General features: G+C 40.0%; 1 pseudogene; it reads right to left on the reverse strand.

Moving 5' to 3' along the window:
• Positions 1–11,222: 11,222 nt before the first annotated feature.
• LOC129012438 (immunoglobulin heavy variable 3-23-like) lies at positions 11,223–11,935 on the reverse strand (annotated as a pseudogene).
• Positions 11,936–22,549: the final 10,614 nt, after the last annotated feature.

Here is a 22,549-nt window from a genome sequence, read left to right on the forward strand (position 1 = left end):
TCCTGGGGATCCCAGGGCTGGGGCTCCTCTCCCAGAGCTGCAGAGTCAGGGCTGGGCTGGTTTTCATCAGCAGAGGGAGGAGCCTATTTGCCTGTCTGCAATTACTCCCTGGACCAACCCCAGGACAGAGCCTAGTGTGGTTTGTGGAACCCATTTCCTGTATTGAGAACATGTGTGATTTTGCTGCATTCTAGCATTCACCTAAAAATATGGTGAGAACTAGGGTTCAGGCAGATAAGTTCTTAAGTATTTCTGAAATTTAATATACATTTTTCTATCTTTCTGTCACTCCTTCCTTGTCTAAGTTTTCATTTGTTGCTTGTAATAAATTTTATAAGTTTTAGTTTACAGATACTAAACTTTCACATATTTAAAGTGTACAGTTAATAAACATGATGTAACTGTGATCCTTATGAAGGTGGACAAGAGAATTCTCAGCATTTCCTTTTGTTCTTCTATATTTTTCCTCTTTTCCCTTTCTTTCTTCTACCATTTCCCTGGCAACTGTTAATCTTTATATTGCTGCAGATTCATTTTAATTTATCAGAATTTATAAAAATGAACTAACATAGTATATATTCTTGTTTGGCTTATTTTAGTTAGCATAAATAATTAGATATTTTACCTTTTAGTTGTGTATATCAGACATTTACTTATTATAAATTCTGGGTAGTATTCTAGCAAACAAAATTTACCATGATTTGTTTTTTATTAAGCAGCTGAACAATATTTCAATTTTTTATTATTCTGGGTCTTAAAAATCTGCTATTAAGCTTGGAAATGTACTTACAAAATGAATATAATTTTCAAATTTTTTAAAACTGCATCAAAAATAACAGATAAACATGGAAGGTGGAATTTTGCAAATTTTCTTTAATACTTCCGATAATTACAGTTTCAAAACAAATAATAAATCTGAAGTTTAGGAAGAAGCAATTTCTTGTAGAGAGGAAGAAAGCCAGGATATGAAATTATCTAAGGCAGAGTCTGGAATATGAAATATATGCTATTCCAAGAAAAAAATAAAAATCTGTATTGGATTGCTTGAAATAGAGTGTGGTGTTTTGTAGTGTGAAATTTTAAGGGACCACATACCGAAATGCTAACCTATCCTCTTGAAACCCTTTCCCCAAGAAAGGGGACAGTCACAAAAATCTTCCTTTCTCGAAGTGTCTGTCTGGGAAAAAAGAAGAGCTCACAAGTCTAAAATGTATTCAGACCCAATTAGCTTATTTCCACACAGAACTAAGAGTATACTCTTCAAAGGAAAGCCACTGAAACCAGAATCCTAGTGTCACTTGTTCAACCCCTCAGGAATTGAGATGAGAACAGAGGTCCCCACCAAAGGTCTATTCAGAAACAGCTCCCCTCTTTTTCTTATGGAATCAGAGCTTTAGTCTGCAGGGCAGAGCAGCAGAACTGGAAGGTGGTGATGCCGATGGAGAACACTGGAGCTGGGGGAGGGAACACCTGGAGAAAACAGGAGGACTCTACCCCAGGGGAAGGGGCAAGAACACGCAGACCAGCATCTCCTCTGGAGGACGATCAGGAACACTCGCAAGGTCATACCCAGACCCAGGGTCACAATGCCTTCTGAGGAATATGGACCAAGGATATGGACCAAGGAACATGGACCTAGGAATATGGACCCTTTAGTCTAATGTCTTTCAGCAATTTAGAAGTTGTTCAGTTAAATAAAACACTTGAATGCACCCGAGGGAGCTGAAAGAGATTCTCTGGAGGATGAAACAAGATGAAGAGACAAAGTCAAGCAGAAAAGACAGAGTATCATTGGAGGATCCGTAGTCTCTGGTGGACATGGAAGGACAGACTTCAATTGGTATTTGAAACCTTTATATCAGTCTTTAGTAAATTATATGATAAAATTGTCAGCCTCTTCAATGGAGTCTTACTATCCCTGATCAGGGATGAGCATCCATGTGGGCACGTGGTGCAGTTCTAGTCATGGAGGCAGGGGAGATGGTCTGTTGAGGTGTTCCTGGTCCTTCAGACGAGAATTGCAGAACTGTCTCTGCCCCTTTTCCAGCCGATATGTAATATATGTGTGTGGCCCTTGGGAATGTTGTCAGCATGTCACTGCATGATGGGAGTCACTGGGGGGTGAAGCTGACTTTCTGGATTCATCAGTGTGGAAAATTGAGAAAAGGAACTTCCTAGGCACATGAGCTGTCCAATTATTCAATCCTGGAGCCACTCACATCCAGGCTTCCTGTTGCATTAGGTTGTGATTTTCCTCATTGTTTAATCAGCCTAGGTTGTCTTTCTTCACTCTCTGCTAAAGTAGTCGCACATAATAATCCGGAGGCATTGAGATTAATCAGTAACTAATTGGATAATTAGAACAAGCCCCAAGTGATGTCAGTTACTGTGTGGTTAATAATGTGATAGACAGGAGACATGGCTGGATACTGAGTGTATTCACATCTATTTTATCTAGATTAGCACAATATTTTGTATATCCCTTAGATACTTTTCCCATTGAGACCCTTAATTTATCATTAATTCTTGATGAGTAACCCCTAAATAATATATGTGGTGGCTATTAACTAATAATTTATATTACCAGTACAAACTTTCATTTGGGATATAGTCCTCTACCTGATGTAAAATCAGCCCATAAGGCAGAAGTTATTATATTTATTAGAGCTTGTCAATTAACCAAAGACCAGTATTAAATACAGATGTTCTACAGTAGTGCAGAATTGTAAAATATGCTGCAGGCAGAGCATATTTTATTTGCTTTATTTAAATCTTCTGGAAACCCCATCAAAATGAACAATAAGAAAAGACACTTTTCAACCAATTCCTACATTCTAGAGACCTGACATATAAATTTGAAACCAAATGCAAACAAAGAGAAAAACAAAACACTAGTATGGAAGCTAGAATAATGTTCTGGTGCGTCATTACACGAAACACTCAGTCTTAACCTGGTATGTAATATTATCTAAACATAGAAGGCATTGCCATTCTTCAAATCATACAGAATTAATCCCACTCACAATATTCTGGATATGTTGAAAAATCATATCTTTAAATAAAAAAATAAAAACTTCTAATATAATATGAAAATTCTTTTTTTTTTTTTTTGAGACGGAGTCTCGCTCTGTTGCCCAGGCTGGAGTGCAGTGGCGCGATCTCGGCTCACTGCAAGCTCAGCCTCCCAGGTTTATGCCATTCTCCTGCCTCAGCCTACCAAATAGCTGGGACTAAGGCGCACGCCGCCATGCCTGGATACTTTTTTTGTATTTTTAATAGAGACGGGTTTCACCGTATTAGCCAGGATGGTCTCGATTTCCTGACTTCGTGATCCGCCCGCCTCGGCCTTCCAAAGTGCTGGGATTACAGGTGTGAGCCACTGCGCCCAGCTAAAATATGAAAACTCTCTTGGCCAAGAGTCATCCCACTAGCACTATGGCACTCTGGACCCTCCCTCAGGACACATCAGTTACTACCCTATGACTGAGAAGCTGTAGGATTCATACATTGAAAAATATTACCCTCATTGCTCACCTCCGTCCTGTTGCATGCATGTGTTACACAATATTGAAAGTAATTTTTGTATTATACTCACTCCAATCACCAAAAGTTTAAGGTTGCCTTTTTACGTCATCTTTTAACAGTGTTTTGTGATCTGCAGCCATGGAATTATGTATACTGGAAGAAACATCAGGAAAAAACATCTGCCGTTGAAACATATTGGAATAAATCTTATCAGGCACTCCTAACGAAAACACTGCAGAAAAAACTCAGGGAGTCAATTCTCGTGTTGATATTTTGCAACCAAGGAATCACTTCAGACCAGACGTGGTGGCTCATGCCTATAATTCCACTGCATTGAGAAGCAAAACCAGGGGAATCATATGAGGCTAAGAGTTCAAGATCACCCTGGGCAACACAGAGAGATCCCATTTCTATTTCTTTTTCTTTATTTATTTTTTGAGACGGAGTCTCGCTCTGTTGGAGACCCCATTTCTATGAAATAGTTTCTTTAAAAATCAGCTGGTTGTGGTGCTGCACCCCTCTCATCCTAGCTACTCAGGAAGCTGAGACAGAAGGATTGTGTGAGCCAGGAGTTCAAGGTTACAGTGAGCTATGATTGTGCCACTGCGCTCCAACCTGTGCAACAGAATGAGAGCTTTAATTATAATATAATAACTAAGAATATTTCACAATTGTAAGGCTACTCAAATAGAAGATATTAGACTGAGTATCCTCAGGAATCCTCTGGGGCTTCTGATGTTCTGGAGCAGACGGCTTACCTAAGACATTCAGAATAAGCAGATGATTTTGGATAGTGAAAAGTCTACACACAAGACATTGGAACAGGACCATTGTCTAATCTCCTGTCCCATGCCTTTCACCTCATTCTCCTCATTTTTCTCCTCCTTTTCATTATTATTTGCTTATTCTTTTAAGCAGTCTTCTCATTTTTTGTAGACCTGGTTGTTTTCAACCCATATTCATGATTTTTATAGTTGCTGCATAGAATAAATCATCAGACTATTGCTTTGAGCATGACTGTTGATAAGTTAAGGCTCGTTCCTCCATTATCTCTTTTCTTTCTCACACAACATGAATAATCTAGTTAGGAATCACAGGAACTCCCTCATTTGATGCCATTGAGAGGTTCAAGGCCCACAAACTCCTTTCTGTGAGTGAGAACCCTCCCTCTGCCTCCACCACCAAACCACTATAGAAACCCTGAGCCGTTCTCCTTTCTTGATCTATTGAGTCATTTTGGACATTCCTGAGATACGAGGACTAATCCTGGCAGACACATCAAGAGGTAATTAACCTTTCCATATTTATATGGGGGAGTGTGTGGCACCCCCAGATGTGACATCCACACTACATTTTAGTTGAGATCTCTTGGCCTTTGCATTGTTTCAACTAGAACTGATGCTGCGAGCTTGGTGCCAGGATTCCTAACCACAGGACACACCTGTTCTCTGAATGAACTCCAGGACAGAGCTAGACATGCCTGGTGTGGTTGATTAACCTCCGTTATGTAATGAAATCATGATATCATTTTGTTGTATTCTAGTTTTTCCCTAAAAATGTAGGCAGTAGTAGGGTTTATTCAGATGTATATTCTGGATTCTTTGATTTCTCATATGTATTTAATTAAATATTTAATTCAGTGTTGAGAAATTTAAAATTTCTTCAGTTTGTTGAGTGCAGTCATTATTGCCCTTGTTCTGTGATTTTCTTTTTTCATTTCTCATATATTTTATTCATCTCTGTCTAACTCATTTTCTACCAAATTATATGTGTTTAAATTTGTAGTATTTTAATGAGGTAAAATTAGCAAATAATAGCCATCCTGTAATGTGTACAATTTGAAAATAGTGACATAACCATTAGCTTTCTCAACATAGAAAAAAATCAGCTACCCTCAAAATTTCCTCTTGTTTTCCTATAACTCCTGCTTCCTCCACCTTCCCTTCTCACACCACATCCAGAGTCAACTACAGGTTTTCTTTCTGTAACATTAGGTTTCATTTTATAGAATTTATAAAAGTGGAATAATATGTCTGGACTTATATTTGTTTGTCTTATTTTACTCATCGTACTTACTTGTGAATTCAGCCTTGCTGTTGAGCATATCCAGCAGGACCTGATTGTAACAGTGGGTGTTTTTCCAGTGAATGAATTTACCACAATTTGTTTACTGATTAAGCTGCTGATTGATATTTGGATTGCTTTCAGTATCAGAGTATTATTTTAAAAGCTGCTACTCATCTTAGAGAAATACACAGCTGAGAAACATAATGTTCTTATTCTTACAGCAATATGAACAGCAATTAAACTGGAAAAACTGCAGTTTAACCAATTGTCTTCAAAACATCAGGAAATTGAAGTTATATAATTCTGTGTGTGTGTGTGTGTGTGTGTGTGTGTGTGTGTGTGTGTGTATTTGAGAGAGAGAGAGAGAGAAAGAGAGAGCTTGTGAGTAAGAGAGAAGGAGGGAAAAAGGGAGAAAGAAGTGAAAGAGATCCTACATAATTGACCATAATTTATGAGGACCTCAAATAAATACAGGGACTCAGAGTCTTATTGGAAAAGGTCCACATAAGACGGAGAGGACGACTTGATGCACCTACACATTGTTATATATTTACATAAATGCCATTTTCTAATAATACAAAGAATCACGTACATGAGAGTAAACATAGTGCAGAGTGTCCGGTGGTGAAATATGATGGTGATGCAAAACCCCATCTCCAGCAACTTTTCTCCTTGCACCTGCCTTGATGGGTGTCCTGAGTGCCCCCTGGTGTCCTGAGCGTCTCCTGCTGTTCCTCAGGACCCTGCAGGGAGGTTTGTGTCTGGGCTCACAATGTGATAGCCTAAAGGTATCATACTCCTGAATTCACAATTAGACCTGAGCAGCAATCACGGACAGTGGAGGTCGCCTCACATGGGGAAACATCTGGCGCTGCAAAGCTGCACGTGGTGGTCTCTGCAGGCCCTTAGTTGTACAGGAACAGCGCCTCCCTCAGACTCATAGTGAGGACAATGTGCTCTATCTGGGGGAGGTGAGGGTTAGTGTGTGGAAAGAAATAAACTCACTCTAATCAATTTCTCTGTACTTGGACAGAAACCAAAGTTTACAAGAAACCACGAACTTGGGGTAAAGTAGGAAATTACAATCGTTTGCAGGCTGCGTGCTTGCTTCTCCATGTCATCTAAGAGAACCAAGGAAAATCATGTTTTCATATGTACATTTCCATAAAAGGTGTTTCCACCCTGAGAACGCACCTCCTATACCTCCAACGTCAGGGAGCACCTGGACCAGGCACCCGGCACAGCTCTCTGACACCATCACCCAGTTTTTGACAAAGAGACACATCCTGGAGCTCCTCTCAAACAATGACTGTGCACAGTGAAGATGCTAATGCGTGGCTGCTGCTGGGCACATGGGGGATTCCTGATGGACAGCTATGCTCCGGGAAGAGCCAATGGCCTTGATGGACTTAGCTTGGACCACAGGGTTGTTAGGAAGCTCCATCAGACTCCCACCTTCTCCAGCACTGTTGTGAGATCGGCACAGTGGGCTGACAGTGTCTACAGCTCACCCGGCCTCCTGCACACTTTTCTGCCTCTTGCCTCTCTCCGAGACTCCACCACCAGCACCTCACACTAAACACCTACAAACACAGAGACGTTTTGGTCAGAACCTGCCACATATAATCACTGTTTTTTCACTCACAACCACTCACACTCAATATCTCTAGTTCTCCATTATTTGCCTTTTAAAATAGCAACAAGAAAACCCAGCTCAGCCCTAACTCTATGGTGAGCCATGTGTGTTCAGAGCTGATCATCAAATCAAAACTCCTGGGAATTCTGGACTGGGGATCTTCTCCCAGAGCTGTCAGGTCAGGGTTCTACTGGTTTCCATCAGGAAAGGGAGGTCCCTATTATCATGTTCCCTCCTCTGTAGCAAACTCTGAGGTGGGATGCCTGAGGAGAGAGCAGAGCCCAGGGCAGATGTGACACTCCTGGAGGAGTTCAGTGTTGATGGCAGCATTTGGAAAATATAATTTTTTGTTATGTGATTTTCTCATTAAAATTGCTAAGCAATTAGTATTTTATTTCTCTTTTACATATTTGAAAAAATAGAAATATAACCACATTTATCAAACTTTAAGAGATATGAAGGGAGGAATATGCCAAGATTAGCTCTATCAGGGAGACGCTAACCCAGAGGCGCTAGAGGAATTAAAGACACACACACAGAAATACAGAGGTGTGAAGTGGGAAATCAGGGGTCTCACAGCCTTCAGAGCTGAGAGCCCTGAACAGAGATTTACCCTCATATTTATTAACAGCAAACCAGTCATTAGCATTGTTTCTATAGATATTAAATTAACTGAAAGTATCCTTTATGGGAAATGAAGGGATGGGCCCAATTAAAGGAATAGGTTGGGCTAGTTAACTGCAGCAGGAACATGTCCTTAAGGCACAGATCGCTCATGCTATTGTTTGCGGTTTAAGAATGCCTTTAAGTAGTTTTCCACCCTGGGCGGCCCAGGTGTTCCTTGCCCTCATTCCCATAAACCCACAACCTTCCAGCGCAGGCATTAGGGCCGTCATGAACATGTCACAGTGCTGCAGAGATTTTATTTATGGCCAGTCTTGGGGCCAGTTTATGGTCAGATTTTGGGGGGCTTGCTCCCAACAGGAATAGAAAACAATAAAAAAATGGGGAGACTTCAACACCTCACCCTCAATAATGTATAGAACATTCACAGAAAAATTCTTAGGAAGCCCGTGGACTTAAACAATGTTGAACAAATGGACCTAAGAGACATCTACAGAACTTTCCAACCAACAGCAGCGTAATATGCATGCTTCCCAAGCACACTATAAATATTCTTCATGATAGGTTATATATTAGATAAAAATGACTCTCAGCATTTAAAAAAGTCATGCCAAACATTCTCTAAGTTTTTCAAAAATGGATGAGGTGCCAACCTTCTAAATTCTTTCTAAGAGGCTACAATTACCTTATTACAATAGACAATGGCAAAAGAAGAAAATTAAACTTCAGACAAATTTTCTTAGTACATATAAATAAACTACTCCCAAATAATAGTCAACTAAGTTCTATAAGACTTTAAAAGGATCCTACACCATGACAAACTCAAATTTATTTTTGAGATGCACTGATTGTTCAACATCTTCAAATCAGTAAGTTTGGAGTGCTAAATTAAGAGAATAAAGGAAAAAATCCATTAACTTCTCACCAGAATCAGAAAATAACATTTTAAAAATTCAAGATTTCATAATAAAAACTCTAAAAAGGAGGAATACAAGGATATAACCTGTGTACAATAAAAGTCATTATTTAAAGCCATACTTTTATCATACTTAAGAGTTAAAGGTTAAAATATTTTGCTATATTATTTGTAAAAATGCAAGCATAAACTTGATGACATTTTACTTCCACATTTCACAATAAAAAAAGTAGAGTAATAAAAACGGGATAGTATCAGCATAAATATACAGAAAGAGCTGAAAAATAAACTGATATATTGATGGCAAACTGATTTTCATCATGAGAACCAACAATATACAATGGACACACCAAAGTCTCTCCCTAAGAGGGTGTTAGAAAACCTGGATCTACACATGCAAAGAATTGAGAATTTTAGGTTAGAATAAACACAAAAATCACCCTGAATAGGCTAAATATTTAAATATATGGTTTGCAGTTGTAAAATTTCCCCCACCCAGAAAATAATATTAACAATGGTTTCCTATATTTCACATTAAAGGCACAGACAACAAAAGCAGACTTGAGCAAGTGGAGCTACATCACAACAAAAATATTCTGCAAAGCGTGGAAAAAATTCCAACCTACAGAATGGGAGAAGATAATTGCAAGTCATGCATCTGAAAATGTGTTACTATCCAAAATACACATGCAACTTCTACAACTCATTAGCAAAGTCATATTTGCCTGATTGTATAGTTGTCAGTTTTTCACCTTTAAAATTTAATCACATAGATTTCGTGTTAAAGGTTCTTGTTTATTTGTAATGGAAAGTTTTATGGTACACTTGGTTATGGTAGACTTTGGAGTTATTCAACAAACACTAATATAGGTGGCATTGTGAATTTACTTAAGACATGTTATTAACCCTGTCTTCAGCTGACCGTATGTTAGGTAGATTGTCATTCATAAAATGGGTGGGCCTGATTCTATCAGAGCAGAACTGGAGAAAGTGAAATTCCATGGTGATTGAGCAGCTTCACTTCTCTCTGGGACCTCCAGCCTGCACTTATTGATGGATGATCTTAGGGACACTGGATATTCCTAGACATCTCCAAAAACTGTCATCCTCTACATCTCACAGAAAAGTGGCAGGTCCATCTGTAGCTTGTCAGCCCTGAATAACAGAAAGAAACAGACTCTAAAATATAATAATATTTATTCTGGGATATGTATTGCAATTGAAATATGTATGGATGCACTCAGATTAGTAAAGGAAGATAAAGAATTAAGGAAAAATGAGAAGGGTCACATCAGCTGTTTTAAGACAATTATCCTGGGTTAGAAGGATCAATAACAGGGGTGACATTGGTGGAAGGTTGAACAGGCAGTTGCGGGGCAGATATTCGTGGAGAAGTAATTCTTTTAAGGTTGTGTTGGCCTCTGTGCAAGGTTGTGGTTGTGCAGAGTCTATTTATGGTAGTTCTTGTTATCAGGAATACGTGTGTTAGAACCCTCCTTCATGGCCTTACCCAGCTTCATTCATTAGGGTTTTAACACAAGTGGATCCATTTTGATTCTGATAAATTTCACAAGTTCTTTCTAACATTACTTCTGAAGCAGATGACTCTGACAGTTTGCATAGAACAGGGTAAATTCCACATCTCCATCTCATTTTGATCAAATAAGTGTATCCCATTCACTACTAATGGCCAATTGCATTCCCAGATGATTCTACACACAGCACAGTGGAAAGTTCTGAGGAAATGGGGAGAGAGGGAAGTCCCATCAGCCTCTCCCACATGGCTGCAGGAGCCACAGCCTGAGCCCCACCTGAGCTCCACGAAAATGCCTTTAGCTCTGGAATGTAGACCATGGAGACCATCTCTTTCTTTTTCAGGAAGCAGGAAGAGCAAATTAAAAAGACAGAACAAACACTACAAAGAAAGAACGAAGTCTGCGAGCAAAAGGAGCACCAGGTCAGTGCTGATGCTGATGGGCTTTAGGGTCAGGAGAGGGGTCAGACGTGAAATCTGTGAGCTTCTACATGACACTGACCCTGGCCCAGCCTCTCTGATTGGCTTTAGTGTTCAGGAGAAGGGTCAGACGTGAACCCTGTGAGCTTCTACAGGACACTGACCCTGGCCCATCCTCTCTGTTGGCTGTGATCGAAATTCATAAAGACTGTTCTAGTCAGCGAATCTCCCTGATGTTTCTGTCCTGAGTATAATTGGAGACGACTCACCAGGCACCTCTGAGTTTCCTCAGGACTCTGATCTTGGTGACAAGTGTTGAGGACTTTTCATCTCTGTAAGCGTCAATCTGCATTTTGTGCGTGTGAGAATAGGTCCTCACATAAAAATGACATTTAAAAAAATATGTAGAGATGACATTAGGAAGCACAGAATTCTAAACTTAGAGAGGTTCACTAGAGAAACCGTGAGAAGAAGATGAAGTCCCAAATCCTGAGAGGAAATCAGCCTCCATCTGCACCTGCCTCTGGGGTTGACTGATCAGTGGGTCCTGAGCGCCCCCTGCAGCTGATTTCCCCTGAGCGTTCCTGCAGGAGGTTTGTGTCTGGGCTCACCCTGACTTCCCCTCACTGTGTCTCTCACACAGTAATACACAGCTGTGTCCTCGGCTCTCAGGCTGTTCATTTGCAGATACAGCGTGTTCTTGGCGTTGTCTCTGGAGATGGTGAATCGGCCCTTCACAGAGTCTGCATAGTATGTGCTGCTACTGCTACCACTAATAGCTGAGACCCACTCCAGCCCCTTCCCTGGAGCCTGGCGGACCCAGTTCATGTAGTGGTCTCTGAAGGTGAATCCAGAGGCTGCACAGGAGAGTCTCAGGGACCCCCCAGGCTGGACCAAGCCTGCCCCAGACTCCACCAGCTGCACCTCACACTGGACACCTGCAAACAAAAAGAAACCCTGGTCAGAAACTTCCACACGTATCCCCTGTTTATCTCACTCTTATCCACTCACACTCAATTTCAATAGTTCTCAATTAATTACCTTTTAAAATAGCAACAAGAAAAATCCAGCTCAGCCATGACTCCGTGGTGAGTCCTCTGTGTTCAGTCCTGATCACCAAATGAAAACACCTGAAAATCCCGGGGCTGGGGCTCCTCTCCCAGAGCTGCAGGGTCAGGGCTGGGCTGGTTTTCATCAGCAGAGGGAGGGCCATATTTGCATGTCTCCTACTATACAGCAAGCTCTCGAGTGAGAGGCCTGAGGAGAGAGTGGGGCTCAGAGGATGCGAGAGTGTCCTGGGGGAGATTTGTGATATTGATAGCATTCGGAAATTGTGGTTTCTTATTGAAAGTTTGCTCTGTGATAAAATATTAAACCTATAAAACTTATAATGTTGTAATATCTATTTTAAAACAGTTGTATTGAGGTGCAATCAATCTACATAAACTGTGTATATTTAAAGTTAGCACCAATCATCTTTTATTTTTACATATGCAGAGGAAACATGGTATATAGTATCAATGTCATTTCCATGTTAAAGATGAAAAATTACAAGCAGAAGCACAGATGGGTTGTACAATGTCCCCAGTGCTCACATTTGGTCAGAGTGAGCCTGGTTATCTGGGCCTGTGCTTCTGACCACTGGACCTGACTTCTCCCTGAATCAAGCCCAGCACAGAGGGGTCGCAGCTAGTGAGGTTTGCAGAACCTTTTCTCTGTAACAAGAACATGGTGTGATGTGTGTGCTCTGTTGTGATTACCTAACAATTTTAAAGAAAAGCATGTTTCCTACAGTGTTACTTTCTTGGGTGTCATGCATTGTCTCATGTTAGCATCTATCTTTCCATCAATCTTTATTGAACAAATTATCTATCCACTTATTTGCAATACTCTTATTGAGGCATGATTGCTATATAATAAATATTGCTTAATTAAAGTGTGCATTTTAATAAGCACTGAAGCCAAGCATGGTCTTACATACCAGTAGTCCCAGCTACGCATGGCAGAGGGAGGAGGGTTGGTGGAGACACAGGGTCTGAGGCTGCAGAGAGCTATGATCTCACCACTGAGCTCCAGCCTGGATGACAAAGCAAGACCATGTCTCCAAAGGAAAAAATGCAATTTCACATGTGCTCACCTGTGCATCCAAAATAGCAATCAAGATAATGATGAATTACACTTCAAAGTTTCCCAGGTTTCCTCTAATTCCTGCCTCCCAGTCATTTTCCTCTCACCATACTGAGTCAATCTCTCATGTTTGTTACTTCAGGTCTATTTTTCAAAATTTGGTTAAAGTGAAACCTTACAATTTCCATTTCATTTGTGTGGATTCTTGCTCAGCATAATTACTTGTGAGTCAGTAGTTTGGTTGTGTATAAAGAATATGTTCATTGTAATGAGGAACAGAATTCCAGTTAATGAGTATGCCCCTACTATTTATAAAGCTCCTTAATATTTTTGTAATTTCCAGTTTCTGAGTGTTACAAATAAAGCTTCTACTCAGCCTGGAGATGTAGGCATCCCATAAAAAAATGTATTATTTTTACAACTAACGTTACTGAGCTGCAAATTAGCACATTTTCCTTAAAACATCAGATTATTGATGTTATAGGACAAACAAGGGAGCTTACATCTTGTGAAAGTCAGTGACTGGCAGGAACAAACAGAAAGAGAATATGACCTTATCTGGGGGAGAGGTCAGCAAATGTCATATAAGTGAATGCAGGGTTAACTTAGACATATTCTTTAGACCTTTTAGAGTTGAGTATAATAAGAAGTTATTGTTTAAATTATCAGAGGACGTACAACTGTGAGACTCCTATTGCTATTGAAACCTTTTCTGCCAGGATTGAGGACACATCACAAAAATCTCCACCCTCTCCCTCCCAAGATATTTCTATGTGGGAGAGCAGAACAGCAGCTGTGGCTGAAATGCATCAGACCCACCTCCCCGGCCACCACTACATGACCAAAGAATTAACACACGGGGCAAAGCCACTAACAGCTCTGTGTTACAGGCACTGGAGGAACTCATGGAAACTGGGAGAGAAGAAAGAAACGCTCTAAACGCCTCTAAAATGGCCACTTCGGGGGCGGCTGTGTTTTACGGTTGCAGCGGGGGGATGAAATAAGCCCTGGTCTCCCGTAGCGCTCCCAGGATTATTAGGACGAGGAAATTCCCACCTAATAAATTTTGGTCAGACTGGTTGTCTGCTCTCAAACCCTGTCTCCTGATAAGATGTTATCAATGACAATGCGTGCACGAAACTTCATTAGCAATTTTAATTTCGCCCCGGTCCTGTGGTCCTGTGGTCTCGCCCTGCCTCCATTTGCCTTGTGATATTCTGTTACCTTGTGAAGCACGTGATTTCCGTGACCCACACCGTATTTACACACTCCCTCCCCTTTTCCTACGCTCCCTCCCCTTTTCCTACGCTCCCTCCCCTTTTCCTACGCTCCCTCCCCTTTTCCTACGCTCCCTCCCCTTTTCCTACGCTCCCTCCCCTTTTCCTACGCTCCCTCCCCTTTTCCTACGCTCCCTCCCCTTTTGAAAATCACTAATAAAAACTTGCTGGTTTTGCGGCCTGGGGGGCATCTCGGAACCTGCTGACATGTGATGTCTCCCCCGGACACCCAGTTTTAAAATTTCTGTCTTCTGTACTCTTTCCCTTTATTTCTCAGACTGGCTGACACTTAAGAAAAATACAGAAGAACCTACATGAAATATTGGGGGTGAATTTTGCCTGCTATCTGGCTGAATTTCCCCCAATACCTCAGTATGACACAAACACCTTAAAAGGGAAGCGGATTCTCTACAGAATGTAAATTTCTCTTGCAAAAAGATAACTGCGCAGGGTGATTTTAAAATATGTCAAGGAAACATATTTTAGGGTAAAAGACTTTGATTCCTTTCAAGGCCTTTTCTCTGTCATGTGATGCTATTCTTGAGTCAGGTTAGAATTTGGTGTTTTACTGCTTTACGGAATCTGTTTTCTGAGCCTTAAATCTGTTTTAATGAAAATGCTGGTTACTTGTGCTTAAATTCCAAAGGGAGGAGTGTATAATGAGGCATTCCTGATCCTCTATTTCTAATGTGGCCTAAACTAGGTTTTCTAGTGTCCATGGCACTCCTTGAGGAAGAGGAAGGTTCCCCTCAGTCAGCTGGGGTGCTTGGAATTCTACTTGCAGTTTCTAGGACATATATGAGACTTACCCTGCTCAGGGGTATCAGAGAGTATTTACTGAGATAATCACATTGAAGTTGAGTCTTGAAAGATGGTCCGAGATTCCTCCCTGAAAAACTTTTCTCCAGAAACTAGAAGAAAACTTACGAGAAACAACTGTTAACATTTCTTCTATGTTCAAAATTGCCACCCATTAGGGAAATAATTAAACTTGGGAGACTTATCTTTAGAAACAAGTAGTCTAGTTGATTTCTGAAGTCCTTTACAAACCCACAGATTCTGAGATTCTGATTAGTTTACAGATTATGCAGCACATCCCATCTAATGGGAATCTGCAATTAGCTGGATTCCTCTGCACTGTTTTTTTAAAAATGTTTGATTTATATAGATACATAACGGTTCAAAACCTTTAAGGGATATGCATGATATTTTGATAAAAGCATGCTATTTACAGTGATCAAATCCGGATACTTGGGATATCCTTCACCTCCATCACTGATTACTTCTTTGTGTTAAGAGCATTCTAAATCTTATCTTCTAGCTATTCTGAAATATACAATAAATTATTAACTATTGTGTATGTGCCACTTCAGCATCCCCTTCCCACCCGCAAGGAGTGAACGTTCCTGTTTTTCAGCTTCCTCATCACCATTTGGTACTGTCTAAAATGTGTATTTTACCCATTCTAACAGGATAGTAGTATTTTTTGAATATTAAACATACAAATACCTGAAAATCATGCTGATCACTTTTTATATTTATTTTTAGATGAGGCTTCTTTCTATTCAGGTCTTTGTCTATTTTAAAATTAGATCATGGGGTTTTGTTGTTGTTCAATTGTAAGGTAATTTTTATTGTTCCTGATAAAATCCTTTTCCAAATATTTGATTTGTGAGGAAATTCTCCAAATCTATGTCTTATCTTTTCACGCTCATGTAAGGATTTATTTTCAAAGACCTAAGCTTGCTAGATTAAGCCATGGCCAGAGAGGATTATGAAACACGTTTCTCTCCACAACTTACAATGATATCACTTAAGGCCTCTTTACAGCAGTTTCTTTCACCTGATACATAATTTCTCCCTACAAAAATCATGATATATACTAAAAAAAAAATTATAGTGTGACAAGACAAAACAAGCATTAAAATGAGACTCAGCTATGCCATTTAATTTGGAATTACCAAACAATGAATTTAAGACCACTATGATTAATATGCTAAGGGCTGTAATGAATTAAGCAGACAGCATGCAGGAACTGCTGTGTCATGCAAGTAGGATGATGCAAATTCCAAAAAGGAAAAAAAAGTAGATATCAAGAATTTTGTAACAGAATTAAGTAATGCTTTCAATGGACTTATATGTAGATTGGGCATAGCTGCGGACAAAAATCTGAACTTAAAACTATCTCAACAGAAATTTCCCAAACTGAAAAGCAAAAAGAAAAAATATATTGTTAGAACAGTAAACACACAAATACAAATATACACACAGACACACACACAGATATATATACATATGTGCACATATATACACGTATATACATATATACGTGCATATATACACACACACACACATATATATAAAACCAGAACAGCTTACCCAAGGACGGTGAGACAGTGACAGAGGTATAACATGCACATAATGGGAAATAGAAAAAAAAGAGAAAGGCTAAGAAGAAATATTTAAACAATGATGACTGACAATTTTTTTAATTAATGTCAATCACCAAACTACAGACTCAGAGATATGATCATTTCATCTGCAGGGATAGTTTGACACCCTCTCTTCCTGATTTGATGCTTTTTATTTCTTTCTCTTGCCTGCATGCTCTGGATGGGACTTCCATGACAAAGATGAACAGGAGTGGTTAGAATGGGTGTCCTTTTCTTGTTCCAGTTTTCATGGGAAAATGCTTCCAGCTTTTGCCCAGTCAGTATAATGTTGGCTGTGAGTTTGTCATAGATGACCCTTATTATTTTGAGGTGTGTTCTTTCATGCCTAGTTGATGGTTTTTAATATGAAGGAATGTTAAAGTTTATTCAAAACCTTTTCTGTGTCTATGGTTAACATTTCTTTTCTTTTTTTTTTTTTTTTGAGATGGAGTCTCTCTCTGTCACCCAGGCTGGAGTGCAGTGGCGTGATCTTGGCTTGCTGCAAGCTCCACCTCCCAGGTTCACACCATTCTCCTGCCTCAGCCTCCCGAGTAGCTGGGACTGCGGGCGCCCGCCACCACGCCCGGCTAATTTTTTTGTATTTTTAGTAGAGATGGGGTTTCACCATGTTAGCCAGGATGGTCTCGACCTCCTGACCTCCTGATCTGCCTGCCTCGGCCTCCTAAAGTGCTGGAATTACAGGCCTGAGCCACCACTCCTAGCTGGTTAACATGGTTTTTGTTTTTCGTTCTGTTTATGTGATGAATCACATTTACTGGTTTGCATATGTTGAACCAACCTTGCATCCCAGGAACAAAGCGTTGGTAGATTAGGCTTTTTGATGTGCTGCTGTGTTCAGTTTATGAGTATTTCATTGAGCATTTTTACATTAGGTATATTGGTCTAAAGTTATCCTTTTTTATTAAGTCTCTGCCAGGTTTTGTTATCAGAATAATGCTGGCCTCATAGAATAATTTAGGGAGGAGTCCTTTATCCTCATTTTTGGGAAATAGTTACACTAGGATTGGTAGCAACACTTCTTTATACATCTGAAAAAATTCGGCTGTGAATCTTTCTGGTCCCTGGCTTTTTCGGGTTGGTAACACCTATCCATCTTGATTTCTGACCCCTGCCTGAGCCAGTAATAATCACACTGAATTCAGACAAAGCTGAATCCAATCCAGTGGTTATGTAGTTCTTAACAGCTTTACTGGCACACTTAACCTCAGTGAACATTTCTTCACCCAAAACAGTTTCACTCTCAGTTTTGTTTAAAGATTTCCGTTGGAATTTTTTTCATGGCTTTCAGTGATGCAACTTATTTAAATCAATGTTGCCTTCTCTACATGCATAATTATCATTCCAACTATTGTTAAATGGGCCAACAACCCTCTACCCCTGCTTCTTCCCTCTGCATATCTGACTATCTGCAAGACCTCCCTAGACCTCAGGTCTCTATTGCAAAGGGAAGCTTTGAGAAATGTTAGATTAACTCAGTGCTACAAATACAAAAAGTTAATGGGAGCTCCTCTGACCATTGAATGCTAGGCCTGTAATGTACCCCAGACCCTCCCGTTATCTCCAGGTCTATCCCAGAGCCTCCATTTATGTTACTTCCAATAAATTTTGTGTTTTCTAATATAATTTTAATAGACAAATAATGATTGTAAATATTCATGACGTACATAGCAATGTTTTGAAACAGTGTGTAGGGGTCAGATAAGGATAATTAATATATCCGTCTTCTGAAACATTTTCTTTTTGTTGGGAACACTCAATATCCTTCTTCTAACTATTTGAAACTACATATAATTGTTAAATACGTTTATCCCACAGTGGTAAAGAACATTATAATCTATTCCTCCTACCTGACTCTAATGTATTCCTTCACAAATCTCTGCCTATCTCTTCCCCTACCCTTCGCAGACTCTAGTATCCTCTGTTCTACTGTTTATTTCTATGAGACAAATTTTCTTTTTTCTTCCACCTATGAGTGAGAAAACAAGGTGTATTACTTGCTGTCCCTGGCTTATTTCATTTCACGTAATGTCCTCCAGTTCCATCCTCGTTGCCAAAAATAATAGGATTTCCTGTCTTATGGATGACTAGCATCTCATCTTGTATATGCACCACATCATCTTTAATCATTCATCTGCTCTCCGACACCTGGTTTGATTCTATACCTTGGCTATTGTGAAAGGTCCTGCCATATACACTGGGAGTAAGAAATCTCTGATATAATTATTTTCATGCCTTTGGAGACATTTGCAGTAGTGGAATTGCTGGGTCATTTGGTAGTCGTATTTGTAGTTTTTTGAGGTACCTCCACCCTGCTTTCCATAGTGACTGACTGTACTAGTTTACCTTCTCCCCAACCTTACCAGCATTTGTTAGCTTTCTTGCTTGCTTTCTTCTCTCTTTCTTTCTCTTTCTTTTTCTTTCTTTCTTTCTTTCCTTCTTCTGTTTTCCTGTCTTTCTTTCTCCTTTCCTTTCCTTCCTTCCTTCCTTCTATCCTTCCTTCCATCCATCCTTCCTTCCTTTTTTCCCTTTCTTTCTTTCTTTCTTTCCCTTTCTCTTTATTTCTCCTTTCCTTTCCTTCCATCCTTCCTTCCTTCCTTCCGTTTTTCCCTCTCTTTCTTTCTTTCTTTTTCTTTCTTTCTCCTTTTCTTTCTTTCTTTCTCCCTTCCTTTCCTTCCTTCCTTCTATCCTTCCTTCCATGCTTCCTTCCTTCTTTCTCTTTCTTTCTTTCTCTCTCTTTCTTCCTTCCTTCCCTTCCTTCCTTCCTTCCTTCTTTCATTCCTTCCTTCCTTCTTTTTGAGAAGGAGTTTCACTCCTGTCACTCAGGCTGGAGTGTAGTGGCGTGATCTCACCTCACTGCAACCTCTAACTCCCAGGTTCAATTGATTCTTCTGCCTCAACCTACTGAGTAGCTGGGACTACAGGCACTGGCCAACACGCTCAGCTAATTTTTGCATTTTTAGGAGGGATGGGGTTTTGCCATGTTGGACAAGTTGGTCTTAAACTCCTGATCTCAAGTGATCCACCAGCCTCAGCCTCCCAAAGTGCTGGGATTGCAGGCATGAGCCACCACACCCGGCTTTTTTTTTCTTTTTTGATAAGAGCTGTCTTTACTGAGGTGAAGTGATACCTTCTACCATTCCGTAGGCTGTTTGTTCACTATGTTGATTATTTCTTTTTCTATGCAGAAGATCTTTAGTTCAATTAAGTCCTCTTTGTCTATTTTTGTTTTCATTGCATTAGCTTTTGAAGTCTTAGTCATATTTTATTTGCCTAGGCCAATGTCCTGAGAATTTTCCCTACATTTTCTTCAAGTATTTTTATAATTTCAGTTTATACATTTAATTATTGAATCCATATTCAGTTATTTTTTGTCTGTGGTGAGATAGAAGTCTGGTTTTATTCTTCTACGTGTGGCCGTCCAATTTTCCCAGCACGACTTACTGAATAGAGGATTATTTCTCTAGTGTATATTTTTGTCAGTTTTGTCAAAGAAGAGTTGGTTGTAGATATGTGGTTTTATTTCTGGGCTCTCTATGCTGTTACACTAATTTTTTTTTTTTTTGAGATGGAGTTTTGCTCTTGTCGCCCAGGCTGCAGTGCAATGGCACGATCTTGGCTCACTGCAACCTCCACCTCCCGGGTTCAAGTGATTCTCCTGCCTCAGCTTCCGATGTAGCTGAGATTACAGGCATGGGCCACTAGGCCTGGCCCTGGCTAGTTTTTCATATTTCTAGTAGAGACAGGGGTTCACCATGTTGGTCAGGCTGGTCTTGAGCTCCTGACCTCAGGTGATCCATCAGCCTCTGCCACCTAAAGTGCTGGGATTACAGGCATAAGCCACCACACACCTGGTCTAATATTTTTTGTTTTGTTTTGGTAGCAGTACCATGCTGTCTTTCTTACTATATCTGTGTAATATAATTTGAAGTCAGGGAATGTGGGGCTTTCAGCTTTGTTTCCTTTTCTTAGGATGGCTTTTATTATTATACAGAATCAAAAGGCTCTTTTTTGCTTCCATATAAATTTTAGGATATTTTAAAAATATGTAATTAATTATATTGGTTACTTGATGGAAATTGTGTTGACTCTGTATATTGCTTTGGGCAATGTATTTTAGTCTATTTTGCATTGCTATAAATTAATGCCTGAGGCCAAGTAATTTACAAATAAAAGAAGCTCATTTGGCTTAGAGTTCTGCAGGCTGTGTGAGGAGCATGGCACCAGCATCTGCTTCTTGTGAGGGCCTCAGGAAACTTACACTCATGGTGGAAGGCAAAGGGGGAGAAAGCTGTGTCATATTGTGAGGGGGGGATATGAGAGGGGAGAAGGGTCATCAGACTCCTTTTAATAATCAGATCTCACAGTAGCTAATACAGGAGTAATTCACCTATTGCCATGGGGTGGTTATGGAGCCATTCCTGAAGGATCTTTTCCCATGTCCCAAAACCTCCCAGTCGGCCCCACCTCAAATATTGTAGAGCACATTTCGCCATGGGATTTGGAGGGGACCATTATCTAAACTGTATCATTTCATTTTTGTGCCCCGATCTTACGTCCTTCATAGATTGCAAAATGATCTTTTTTTTTGTAATAGTTTCCAAAAGTCTTAACTTGGTCAACCTCCAACTGAAAATTCCAAAGTCTCATCTGAGTCTTAAGGCAATTTCCCTCCAGCTATGAGCTAGCAAAATGTTTTGAACAGTTATTTACTTCCAACGTGCAAGAGTGCCACACGCCTTGGTTAAATATCGTTAATACAAAAGGAAAAAAATGTCCAAAGGAATGGCCAATAGGCCCCCACACACCTAAAGCCTGTCAGGGCAGATATTAAATCTTAAAGCTACAAAATAATCTCGCTTTACTTGATGTACTTCAACCAGGGCACCCTGGGTTGAAGAGGTCTCAAAAACCTCAGGCATTTCATCCTTATAGCTGAGCACAGCTTACGAGGCCACATTCACAGGTTAGAGTTGAGTACCAGAAGTCTTTCCAGGCTGAGAGTGCAAGCTGCCTTTGGCTCTACCATTCAGGGACCTTGAGGGTCGTGGCCACATTCCCACAGCTTTAATTAAAATGCGCTAGTGGGGATTGTGAATTGGGGCTCCAACCCTCTCTTTCCCCATCTTTGGCACTGTCCTAGTAGAGGCTGTCTGTGGTGGCTCCACTGCTGCAGCCGGCCTCTTGCTGGGCCTGCAGGGCCCTCTGCATATCCTCTGAAATCTAAGTAGAAGCTGCCTAGCCTCCTTCACTTTTGCATTCTGTATATCTGACAGAATCCAGTTATCCCAGGACCATTTAGTGAATACAGAGTTTTTTCCCCATTGCTTGTTTTTGTCCGCCTTATCAAATATCAGATGGTTTATGTGTGCAGGTTTATTTCTGTTTTCTCTTTTGTTCCATTTTTCTGCATGTCTGCTCATGTACCAGTACCAAGCTGTTTTGGTTACTGTGACTTTACAGTGTAGTTTAAAGTCAGGTATCATGTTGCCTCTGTCATGGTTCTTTCTGCTTCGAATTGCTTTGGCTACTCAGGGGCTTTTTAGTTCCATATAACTTTTAGAATACATATACTTTTTTTCTAATTTTGTGAAGAATGATGGTGATAGTTTTACATAAATAGTATTGAATCTGTAAATTTCTATTGGCAGTATGACAATTTTTACAATATTGATTATTTCAATCATGAGCATAAAATGTTTTCTCATTTTTTGTGTCATTTATGACTTATTTCTGCTGTGTTTTGTAGTTCGTCTTGTAAAGATCTTTCACCTTGCTTGTTATCTGTATTCCCAGGCATTTCCTTTTCTTTGTGGATGTTGTAAGTGGGATAGAATTGTGTTCTTGATTTCACTCTCAGCTTGGACTTAGTGGGGGTATAGAAATGCTAGTGATGTTTGTACATTGATTTTGTATCCCGATACTTTACCAAAGTTGTTTATCTATTCTAGAATTATTTTGGCAGAGTCTTTA

This window comes from Pongo pygmaeus, chromosome 15, assembly GCF_028885625.2.
Source record: "Pongo pygmaeus isolate AG05252 chromosome 15, NHGRI_mPonPyg2-v2.0_pri, whole genome shotgun sequence".
Taxonomy (NCBI): Eukaryota; Metazoa; Chordata; class Mammalia; order Primates; family Hominidae; genus Pongo; species Pongo pygmaeus.